Source organism: Temnothorax longispinosus, chromosome 2 (genome assembly GCF_030848805.1).
Source record: "Temnothorax longispinosus isolate EJ_2023e chromosome 2, Tlon_JGU_v1, whole genome shotgun sequence".
NCBI classification, from domain to species: domain Eukaryota; kingdom Metazoa; phylum Arthropoda; class Insecta; order Hymenoptera; family Formicidae; genus Temnothorax; species Temnothorax longispinosus.
In genome coordinates this window covers 10,163,980-10,175,979 of record NC_092359.1, presented here as the reverse complement: position 1 = coordinate 10,175,979, position 12,000 = coordinate 10,163,980, and the positions used below count along the sequence as shown (strand labels likewise).

General features: G+C 39.4%; 1 long non-coding RNA gene across 1 annotated transcript in view; it reads left to right on the top strand.

Annotated features, from left to right (window-relative positions):
- LOC139809139 (uncharacterized) overlaps positions 1–12,000 on the top strand; it is a 29,796-nt gene that overhangs the window by 2,625 nt on the left and 15,171 nt on the right. The gene's annotated exons all lie outside the window — the stretch shown is intronic.

Genomic DNA, 12,000 nt, shown 5'->3' with positions numbered 1-12,000 from the left:
ATCAAGCTAAATTTTTTTTATGGCTGGAGTATCATTAAAAGTAGTAATAAATGGTATTGAATTTGGCAAGAATCAGAAGGGTTGCCGATTTTTGCCTAAAAATTGTATAAGTTATAGCCCAGTAAAATGACAAAATTTGGAGGAAATAATAATGACTGGGCTGAAACTTTCTAAACAGGCTTGTTTTAGGGTACTATTTAACATATTAAAAGTCCTCACAAGTAGACGCTACGTTGCGGGCAGAAGAGGGTTTAAAAGGTCCAAAAAATCAGTTTTTTGCAAATAACTCGGAAAATATTAACTTTACGGAAATTTATGTAGATATAAAAATTGTAGCTTACAAAATTTCGCACAATTTCATTTTTTATTCAAGTCTGTACGACCAAATGGAGCAGAGATAGAATTTTTTTAAACATCGGTAGTTTTGCGACGCAACGAAAACGCGTACGCGCGTTGCGCATTTTTCGCTAATATTTCGAATCTAAAAATGTTTTAAATAAAAGTTGTAGAGAATCTAATTACGAACAATTTTGTGTTTTATTTATTTCTGTATGGTCCAAATTCGCCGAGTTATTAATTAAAATAACTTTTTCTGATTGGTTGGAGGCAGTAATGTTATGTATTTTTCTTGAAAATATTTTAATTATTTTTAAAATGAGACATTGTAGACCTTTTTTCATTGAAACGTTGATGAGTTACAGGCATTTAAATATTGAAAAAAATCAGACTCTTCTCAATCTTTAGTACCTATGTACAGTACTATCGGTCCTAAAAATATCGGCCTAGTACCAAACGATTCAGAAAGACCCCAAGAATAACTTCTGACACTTCAATAAGTACAGAAAAATTGTTAAGGACACGTTTTTTCATCATTTTAGGCGACTAATAGTGATGATCTGGTACATACGTAAACTTACCTGTCTTTTGAAATGTTAGTTTCCCATCACGATGCATTCAAAATTACATGCCATATACTTTATTTTATAGGAAATTTTGTCAGCTTTAATTTCGGTCTCTTGAAGTTTTTTAGTAAAGTTAATAGAAACGAAGATATTTACAAAAATAGGAATGATAATGCAATTTTTCACACAATTTATCAAAAATACTGTAATATTCATGAATATTTTTTTTTAATAAAACATACTTTGCAAAGGACTTATACTACTCCAGCACGTTCATATGTAAGTATATGAAGTAATGAAAACAAAGTAAAATGAATTTTTAAAAATTTATTATCCATATATTTTTTGACTAAAATGTTAATTTAACAAAAATTGATTTTTTTTCTCCAATATTTAAACGCCTGTAACTCATCAACGTTTCAATAAAAAAAGGTCTACAATGTCTCATTTTAAAGATAATTAAAATATCTTCAAGAAAAATATATAACATTACTGCCTCCAACCAATCAGAAAAAGTTATTTTCCAAAATGCACTCAAAAATGACATTTTTTCATGTATTTTGCTCTTAACTTTAAGCTATCTTTACCAAAATGGATTCATGCATACATCAACATGTTCAAAATTTTATTCTCTTTAACTTTCATTATACATACTATATGTGTACGACCTATACTTTCAGAGTTAATACTGATTTTTACATGCAAAACATCCACTATCAACATAAAATAAAATTGTTTTTTAATTAATAACTCGGCGAATTTGGACCGTACAGAAACGTACAAAAACACGAAATTGTTCGTAATTAGATTCTCTCTAACTTTTATTTAAAACATTTTTAGATTCGAGAGTCCATTTTCGAGATATTAGCGAAAAATGTGCAACGCGCGTACGCGTTTTTGTTGCGTCGCAAAACTACCAATGTTTAAAAAAATTTTATCTCTGCTCCATTTGGTCGTACAGACTTGAATAAAAAATGAAATTGTGCGAAATTTTGTAAGCTACAATATTTATATCTATATAAGTTTCCGTAAAGTTGATATTTTCCGAGTTATTTGCGAAAAACTGATTTTTTGGACCTTTTAAACCCTCTCCTGCCCGCAACGTAGCGTCTATACGTGGAGACTTTTAATGTGTTGAATAGTACCCTAAAACAAGCCTGTTTACAAAGTTTCAGCCCAGTCAGTATTATTTCCTCCAAATCGACAAATTTCGAATCATTTTACTAGGCTATTATAGGTACATGTCATCTTATATAAAAAATCATTAAAGGAAGGTTGTTTTGAATTTGGCGAAGATCGTTGAAGAGTGTACCGATTTCTGCATAAAAAATGTATAAGTTATTTGATGGATAGAGTATTATTTAACCCTCAGGGTACGCACTGGGTTAGCGTAACCCGAGCAAATTTTGAAAGTAGCGCCATTTCAAAGGAAGTGAATGGTGGGGGTCCGTACCGGGGGGAAAAAATCTTTGAGGTAGCTACTATGTGAGCGCCAAGGGGCAGCGTCAGTCTATGCTTGGTGCTCAAGTTATACGATTTTGAAAATTGAACTCGGGTAGTCTACACCAGTCCGTACGGAACGTTACAAAATTCGTGTTTTTCAAAAAAATTGTGTTTTTCGAGTATATACTGCAGTAAAGTGGTTTTTTTTTTTTTTTTTTATTCTGGTATGTATAATTTACTATTTTTAATGTACTTTTGTGCATTCTAACCTCAAAATGATGCTCTGTAGCATACGGGGAGTTCCGCTCGAGCCGTCGTGCGAGTCGGACGTGTTCTGCCTGCGCTCGTGTTCCCCCTCTTTGATACTCGTCTGTAGAGCATATATAGTATCGTTTTACCGCGATTATTTTCTCGCGGTCCCCAGCTATTCGGGAGGGTTGATTTTCTGAATTATTGCTCCCCCCTCGGAGGGGGAGCGTTCCCTTACTTTGTAAGGATGAATATCCAGATATCGGATAAATCCGTGAATTCGAGCGTCGATGTGCGAACACAGAGAAGCGACACCCAGTGCAATAAAAGATACAAAACGAGTGTCTCTCTGGAACAATTTGACGAGTTCACGAAGGAATTAACGCTTAATGAACAGACGGAAATTAACCGGACTGGAATGGACAGTCGGTGTGACACCCCTGTGCTTCAGAGGGATATGGATATTTATACAGGACGAAACGAGCCATCCGGTCGGGAGGATGAGATGGACGTGGATATGAATCGGGTGGAAAAAATGAAGCGTGACACGGAGGACCGTGAATTTTTTGTACATAAAACGGCCCCGCTGACGAATTGCTTAACGACGGGCGACAAGAATAATCAAGATGATTATGTTATTGTAGCGAGCGATCACGTGAATACGGGCGGTTCACCGCGTGAGACCACCGTGGGATTGTTGCCGTCTGCTTTGGAGAGGGAGATATATGTTATACGTGACCACAAGCTATGTAAATGTAGGGATAATCCGGAGTTTCAGCGATTCACGAGATTCGATGATAAACATTCAGGTAAAGCTAGAATTAAACTCGCACCTGAACATTCCACGACTCGCAAGGGCATGAATAAAACTAAAATTTGGATGATCTTGTTAGATTTACAAATCTGTCCAATCTCAGTGGATATGCTTAACCATTTTACAGCGGAAGCAGTTTTTAAAAAAGCGGTTGATGCTAACCGTGCGCTTGATTTAATTGATGGCATGCATGTTCCTAAGATTAAGGCTTATGTAGAGCAACGATCGGTTGTTTGTAAAGGAGTCGTTTCAGATTGGCCGGCTGAGATTCCGGAGCTTTGGGATGCGATGCAGGACAAGTCGGATGTTATTAAAATTGAAAGAATGTACCGAAGAAAGTGGGATGCGGTTACGCAAAAATCGACTCTGGTGGCCTCGAGTAATATTTCTATAACCTTTAAGCTGGACAAAGTCAAGGATCTTAAAATTTTTCACAACGAAGTTAATTTAAGAGTAAGACCATTTATTCCACAGACTAGGCAATGCTTTAATTGCTTCAAGTTTGGACATACTAAAAATGCATGCAAAAGTGAGACGCGATGCATAGTATGCGGTGAAAAAGCGCATGGTCAAGTGAGAAATCTATATGTTGCTTCAACTGTGGTGGACAGCATAAATCCACATACCGTGGCTGTCCCGTGCATGGAAAAAATAAGAATATCAATATTATTATGGCCTATAACGGTGTTTCTTTTCTTAGTGCGAGACGGATCGCTGAGGGGGAAATTCCAATTCCAGCAAAGCCCTTGGACAGCAGGATTGACCCTGTGAGTTGGCCTGCCCTGCCTCTTCGAAAATCAGCAGCCCCGGATACATCGTATACTCGCGAGAGATCGGAGCGTGGTAATCGCTTCGGCGTGCGAGGCGATCCCTCTAGATCAAGTACGAAGGAACGGTCAGTCTCTGGTGGGATTGGCAATTATTATGGCCAGTTTAATACACGTGAAGAGGAAATAGCGGGGGATAGGAGGGGTCTGGCCTTGGCCGCGACCCGCGGGGCTGCCTGGTCCCAGGTGGTGCGGCGCAAACTGGAGAGGAATAGCGAAGGCCGGGAATATGGTGCTGTGGAGGAGATTATTGAGAGCATTATGTTGTTAATGAGGAGGTTTCCCTCAGCAAGGGATGGCCTGATTGAGGCTTTGACAAATGAGTGGCAAAATCGTGTCCCTCCCCCTCCGAGCGGCGATACTGGTGTAGGGATCAGGAAGAAAACAAGAGATTTTAACAATCAAGGATAAGGAGGACAGTATACACGCGGAATGGAGAGAGATTCCCTCCCCCCCACTGTATAATTCAACCTTCTTTTGTGGAACTGTCGAGGGTATCAGAGCTGCAAGGAGGAACTGACGAAGCATGTCATGGAGTATGATGTTGTTGTGTTGACGGAGACTAGATGCAAAGGCCCGCGTAGGGTCTCCTTCCCCAACTTCAGGTCGGTGAGTGGCGCTAACAGATTGGGGAGTGGTGGCGTCTCTATATCTTTACGTACTTCTGTGGATTTTACTGAGGTGCCAATACGTGGTTGCCTGCCTGTTGGATACGACGTTGTTTGCGTTAGGACGAACAATCTCTCTCGAAATATTAACATAGTTGCTGTTTATAGGCATCCCAGCGAACCGATGGCTAGACCCGACTTCGCACCCATCTTCAGTGCTGTTGGTATGAATGGCCTTGACACTATTGTTCTGGGTGATTTTAACGCTAAGAATGCCACATGGAACTGTCCTACTACGGATGCCAGGGGAGACCTTCTCTATGATATTATGGATGGTGGGGGTCTTATATGTGTCAACGTGGACACCTGTTCTCGTGATGGTGCTAGGGGGCAACGCGACACTAACTTGGACCTATTATTTGGCACGAGTGGCATAGCCGGGGACATTTCTTATTCGCAGATCTCGGATTCGTGGGGAAGCGATCACCATCCTATCTCCTTCTCCTTCGATAGTACTCCCTTGATTTATGGGAAGACCACGAACCGTTTGTCCACAAAGAAGACCGACTGGAGTCGATTTCAACAGGTGGTAGAATCGGAAATGAGAGAGAAGACTCCGCTGCTGCGGGGTCTTCTGGAAACAGATTTAGAGGCCTGCTATTCTTCTTTCATTGATATTGTCAGGAATGCTGTGGCTGTAGCCTCTGGCAGGAAATATCCTACCCCTCCTACGAGGATTCCCCCGAACAAGAGGAGACCTTCGCATAAATGGTGGGACGGAGAAAGCGACGAGGTCATTCGTATTAGAAGAGAGTCCCTGAGGGCCTTTAAGAATACCAAGAGCCTACACGATTGGCTTGGGTATAAAAAGGCGGCAGCTTCGGCTAGACGGACCATTAAATTGAAGAAGAAAGCTAGTTTCGAGGAATTCTGCAAGGGGATTGACAGGTTCACGAGTCTCTCATACGTCTGGAAGACTATGCGCATCCTTAAGAATGCCAGAAGAAATTTGGAGTGGAATACTTGGCCCACCAGGAATAGGGAAGACGTGATCAGGTCCACTATCGAGGGCTTGGCCCCGTCCTTTGTTGGTGTGGAACCTGTATCCGATTTGTGGGAGTGCCATCCTGATGATGAGCTGGATGCACCGTTCTCTCGTGGGGAAATGGTCAGAGCTCTGGAGATGATACGGAAGGATTCATCTCCCGGTCTGGACGGCATTGAATACAAGACCATCAAGGCTCTCCCGGACAGCGCTAGGGACTTCCTGCTGGACATTTTCAACAGGGTGTGGTCTACTGGTTCCCTTCCCAGTGATTGGTTTAATTACCAAGTAATCTTCATTGATAAGGTGGGCTGTGAAAAGGTTAGGCCTATCTCATTATCCTCCTGTGTCGGCAAGGTGATGAAAAGGATTATCAATGAAAGACTGGTCTGGTGGGCGGAGAAGGAAGAGAAATTTAGCCCGTCGCAGAGCGGTTTCCGCAGGGGCAGGTCATGCGCCGACAACCTGGTGAGAATTGTTGCAGATATTAAGACTGCAATGTGCGTCGGGGAGTATACTCTGGCTGCGTTCCTTGACGTCTCTGCCGCATATGACTGTGTGGATTACGGGGTAATGCTGAGGAGATTGATAGCACTTGATTGCCCCCCCGTCATAGCCAGATTCATTAGTAATTGGCTATACCGAAGAAAAGTTCGATTCATAGTTAACGCTTGCGATTCGGTGGATCGACTTGTTTACAGGGGGCTCCCGCAGGGTGCTGTCCTGAGCCCGGTATTATACTCTTTGTACACGCAGGGTCTGTGTGCGGACTTGCCGGAGGGTGTTGAGGCGGTCGAGTTTGCAGACGACATCGGGCTGTACATCCGTGGACCGAACCGAGAGCGTAATCGACTCTTGCTACAACGAGCGATTAACATCATTGCTGACCGTTTACGCAGCATGGGACTCGATCTGGAGCCGAGGAAGACTGCGTTAGTAGAGTTTTCCAGGAGTGGATACATCGATAGACAGCTGAATATACGTATTGATGGATGTGACGTTCCCAATTGCGGCGGTGCAAAATTCCTGGGTATCTGGCTGGACAACAGGCTGAGCTTCGAGCGTCAAATACAGGAAGTAAGGGGCAAGGTAAACCGAGCAAATTCTATTATTAGATACCTCTGTGGAGTCTCTAGGGGGATGGAGGTAAATACTGCACTTATGCTCTATAAGAGTCTTGTAAGGTCAATTATTGATTATGGAAGCTTCGTGTTCTTTCCCAGAATGGCCTCCTTGCAGCTTAAATTGGAAAGGGCTCAGTTCCTTGGTATTCGTACGGCTCTTGGCTATAGGAACTCCACTCCCAACAATGTGATTGTTGCGGAGGCTAAAGTGACATACTTGAAAGACCGGGCTATGTTGCTGGGTGTCAACTTTGCCAACAAGGCTATTGCCCATAATCAAAATGGTTTATGTGATAAGATGCGTGCTCTACATGAGGGTGAGAATTTTGTACGGTATAGACAGCCTACGTATGGGTCTTCTTTGTTGTCTGAGATATGGAAAAGAGTTAATCGAACTAAGCACCTCATTGGTCCTGTTGAGAAATTTCTGGTCTTTAGCGGCTCGTACAGCGCCCACACGTTTATGCCTGCCGTTGACATGGACATCGGAGCGGGGAGAAAGCGAGAGAGTTTCTCTGACTGTTCTCTTATCCAAAAAATTATTAGTAAATATCATTTGGGCCCGAACCCAGACATCTTCTTTACGGATGGCTCCTGTAGGGAGGCAGCGGTATCCACGGGAGCGAGTATTGTGATCTGCGATCAGGAGGAGGCTTTTAAGATTAGTCTGCCCGGCCTTTGCTCTTCCTACACTGCGGAGGCCTTCGCTATTTGCTCTGCTTTTCGTTTGCTTTGGACACGCAAATATGTGGGTGGTAGTGAGATAATTATCTTATCTGATTGTCAAGCTGTTCTCAAGTCTATTAATAATAATCACCTAAATGTCCACAAGAATAAATACGTTACGGAGGCTAGAATATTGATTTACAAGTTGGAGAAATTTTGTGATAAGAAGATTGTACTCGTATGGATTCCCGCTCACGCGGGAATTCTGGGAAACGAGATCGCGGATGGATTGGCTAAGGAGGCGACGGAGGAGGAGGCTGATCCCACCATTGCGGTTCCGGTGGGGGATTTGCTGGCGCATGCGAGAAAAGAAGCATGGGAGTCTACACAAGTATCGATCGCTCGCGACGCTTTACATAAAGGCGCTTTCTATTTTGAAAGGTTTTATGATCGAGCTTCATCTGTACCGTGGTTCCGCAAAGTCAGAGCGGAGAGATATTTTGTTACGTTCATCAATCGCTTGAGAGCAAATCATTATAACCTGGGTGCTTCCCTCAAGAGAAAGAATTATATTGTAAATGAGAGATGCGAATGCGGTTGCGAATGCGAGGATATCTACCATTTTGTTTTGAGATTTAACAAATATGTTGAACACAGAGTTGTTTTGGAGGCTGAATTGAGAGAGGTTAACTTCACGGAAGATATTGACATCTTTCGTCTTATTCAAGAGAAAAACTGGGACGTGCTGTACATTATCTTCAAATACGTTAAAGCAACGGGCAGAATTATTTGACATTGGAGCTCGATATAATAATTGTACCCGGGTCAAGGTTTTTTGGTTTTAGATGACTTTTTTTTTTTTATTGGGATTAGATTCTTTGTGCCAGTTGCTGTTTGGCAGAAGGCACATGACTGTCCTCATCCGAGGACTACTTGGAAAAAACCCCCTCTGTAGCATACCAGCATAACGTATCCGTGCATGCATGTTAATATTATTTCAATTTTTGTTATTTATTTATATTATACTAATCAACATCATCCAAAAGAACTATTTTTACTTTAAGATATATATATTTTTTTTGCATTATTACGATAAATCAAGCAAGTAACGTTATATCGCTATCGCAAAAAAACAGGTATTTTCATAGTTCAAAAAAAAAAAAATACTTTTTGGAATGGATCAAAAAACGAATTCAGCCATTTCAAAGAACAACTTTTTAGCTTTCAAACGCGACTTAAAAAATGTCGATATCTTTTTTTTCATAAAGTTATGCAATTTAAAAGGAAAAGTAAATTTTTATGAAAATTTTTTTAAAATAGTTTACATTTTCAAATGTATCTTTGTTTAAACAAGTAATGTAATAAATCTATCAACGCCATTGTATTTTTGATAAAATTTCCGATCCAAAGAAAAAAAAATTTGTTTTAATTGACAAATTACAGCCCAATATACAGTCAATCAAAGTCGCTGGGTTAGGCTAACCTATGTCCGTACGGAACGTAACTTTTTTATAGTCTGTACCCTGAGGGTTAAGGAAGGTTGTTATTGAATTTGGCAAGGATCCGTAAAAGAGTTTTTTCTTTATAAATTTCTGAATTTTTTGATAAATGTCCGTGGTTGCTCTAACTTTCGCCAATTTTTTTTGAGATATCGGGCTATCTATAATCTATATATATAAAATAGAATGTTTGTATGTATGTATGTATGTATGTTCTTTATACACTCTTAAACTATTTAACCGAATTTTTACCAAAAGTATATAAAATAGGGGTAGAATTTTTCGGGGAGTGTTATAGAGTGCATAGTTTTTCGTTACCGATCTTTTTGAGAACCGGTATTCGAAATTTTTCCAATTTTTTGGGAAATAATTAACTGAATTTTAAAGAATTGTATATGAATCAGGGGTAGAATTTCCCGGGGAGTGTCATAAAGTATATAATTTTTTGTTACCGATTTTTTGGGAAACCGGTATCAGAAATTTTTCCAATTTTTTGAGAGTATAGTTTTTTGTTACCGATCTTTTTGGGAACCGGTATCCGAAATTTTTTCAATTTTTCAGGAAATAATTGACCGAATTTTAAAGAATTGTATATAAAACGTTATCTTCCGCAAATACCACATACTTACAATATTTTTTGTAATGCCTGTTGTGAAAGTTCGATTTGAGATTGAAATTAAATTCAAATAAGAAATAGTATTTAGTGAATACCGTTACGAATTGACGTTTTGTCTCGCATGAACTTCGTTTAAGTTTGTTACAAAGCTGAAACTTCAAGTCAAACGAACATAACGCGAGCAGTATTGAAATTGCAAATATAATCAATTTTAAAATGTGAGTCAGTGATATTAATTGCAAATATTAATTGTAATAGATAGTTCTAAATTGTGAACCTGTGTGTGTTAATAATTTTTGTGAGTACGGAAGAGTCGGGAAGAGCGGAGATTGGGAACGTGAGGGAAAGCACGTGAGCGAGCAACGCACGCAATATTTTGAAATAGATAAGTAAAACGTCGTTTTCCGTAAATAACATATACTTACAATATCATATACTTACAATATTTTTTGTAAGTAAAACGTCGTTTTTCGTAAATAACATATACTTATAATATCACATACAATATTTTTTGTAATGCCTGTTGCGAAAGTTTGATTGAACGTGAAGGAAAGCACGCGAGCGAGCAACGTAATATTTTGAAATAAGTAATTTACAATTTTTTAGGGACCAATTTTTCTTTTAAATTTGAATTATCAACTTTATCTCTCTATATTATATAGGATCTATATTATAGAATAAAATCTTAAAAAAATAATTTTAGAATGCCTCCGAAAAAGAGAAAATCTATTGGACAAATCAGTTTAAAATCTAAGAAAATTAAATTATTAAGAGAAGCAGAGACGATTCAACAGCGTGAAGTCCGACTTGAGAAAAATCGAAAAAGAAATGCCGAGTCGAGGGCAGCGGAGACGACTCAACAGCTTGAATGAAGCCCGACTTGAGGAAAATCGAAAAAGAAATGCCGAGTCGAGGGCAGCGGAGACGACTCAACAGTTTGAAGCCCGACTTGAGGAAAATCGAAAAAAAAATGCCGAGTCGAGGGCAACGGAGACGACTCAACAGCTTGAAGCTCGACTTGAAGAAAATCGAAAAAGAAATGCCGAGTCGAGGGCATTATAATACCTGGAAATTTGGATCCACCTAAAATGTGTAATGGAACTAGGTTAAGTGTGAAGAAACTTATGCCAAACGTAATAGAGGCGACAATATTAACTGGCAGTGCTAAAGAAGAAGATGTGTTCATTCCACGCATTCCTAGAATACCTACTGACATGCCTTTCGAATTTAAACAATTGCAAAATTGGCGTAAATTAGACAACATACAATGTTGGAAACTGGTTTTAAAATTAAATAAATTTTTTGAGAAATATTAAGTATAAATGAACAATTTCTTTAATGATAATACTTATCTTTTAATAATTTTCTGAATAAATGAAGTAGTTTGAAGAAAAACGACTCCCGGGCAAAGCCCGGGTAACCAGCTAGTCCTTGATATTTTACAGCTAAGGGTGTACGCCCCCGCTAAACGCACCACCGGCCAGCAGCCAGACTTGCGCTTTCTTAATTTGCAACATTGCCACAATTGTTTGAGGTTGAAAATTTCCTTAAACAAATGACGTTGGTATTTTCGTAGCCAGCTCTCGGTCTACCACCAATGTATGATTCATAAACACATATTTTCAATAACTTTCCGCGTCACTCAAAAGGCACTATATGTATATTATTAACGTGTTTTTTTTTAGTGATATCCCCAATATTTTAAATGCTTTAAAAGAGTCGTACTTAGTAACTTTTCTTGTTCAGATTTTTCTAATCAATCAAATTTTAAAGAATTATATATGAAATAGAGGTAGAAAAGACTGAAGAATATAATAGAAATTCTACCGAGAAATTCTACCCCTGATTCATATACAATTCTTTAAAATTCTGTCAATTATTTCCCGAAAAATTGGAAAAATTTCTGATACCGGTTTCCCAAAAGATCGGTAACAAAAAATTATATACTTTAGGTAAAAATTCGGTCAAATAGTTTAAGAGTGTATAAAGAACATACATCAAGAGACACGGTAGTGTCTCGCGCCAAGTACACGCGAAGCGAGACCGCACCGTGACTCTTTTACGCGACGCGACGGGTTGCGGGTATACGAGATGTTGAGATCTCGATAACGAGTGAACGGATCAAGTTCTAATTAGGCTTGATCAATAGCTTGGGGTCCAATTAGGGGGGGGTTTCTCTTATAATATTCTGCTACGTGCCCTACGAG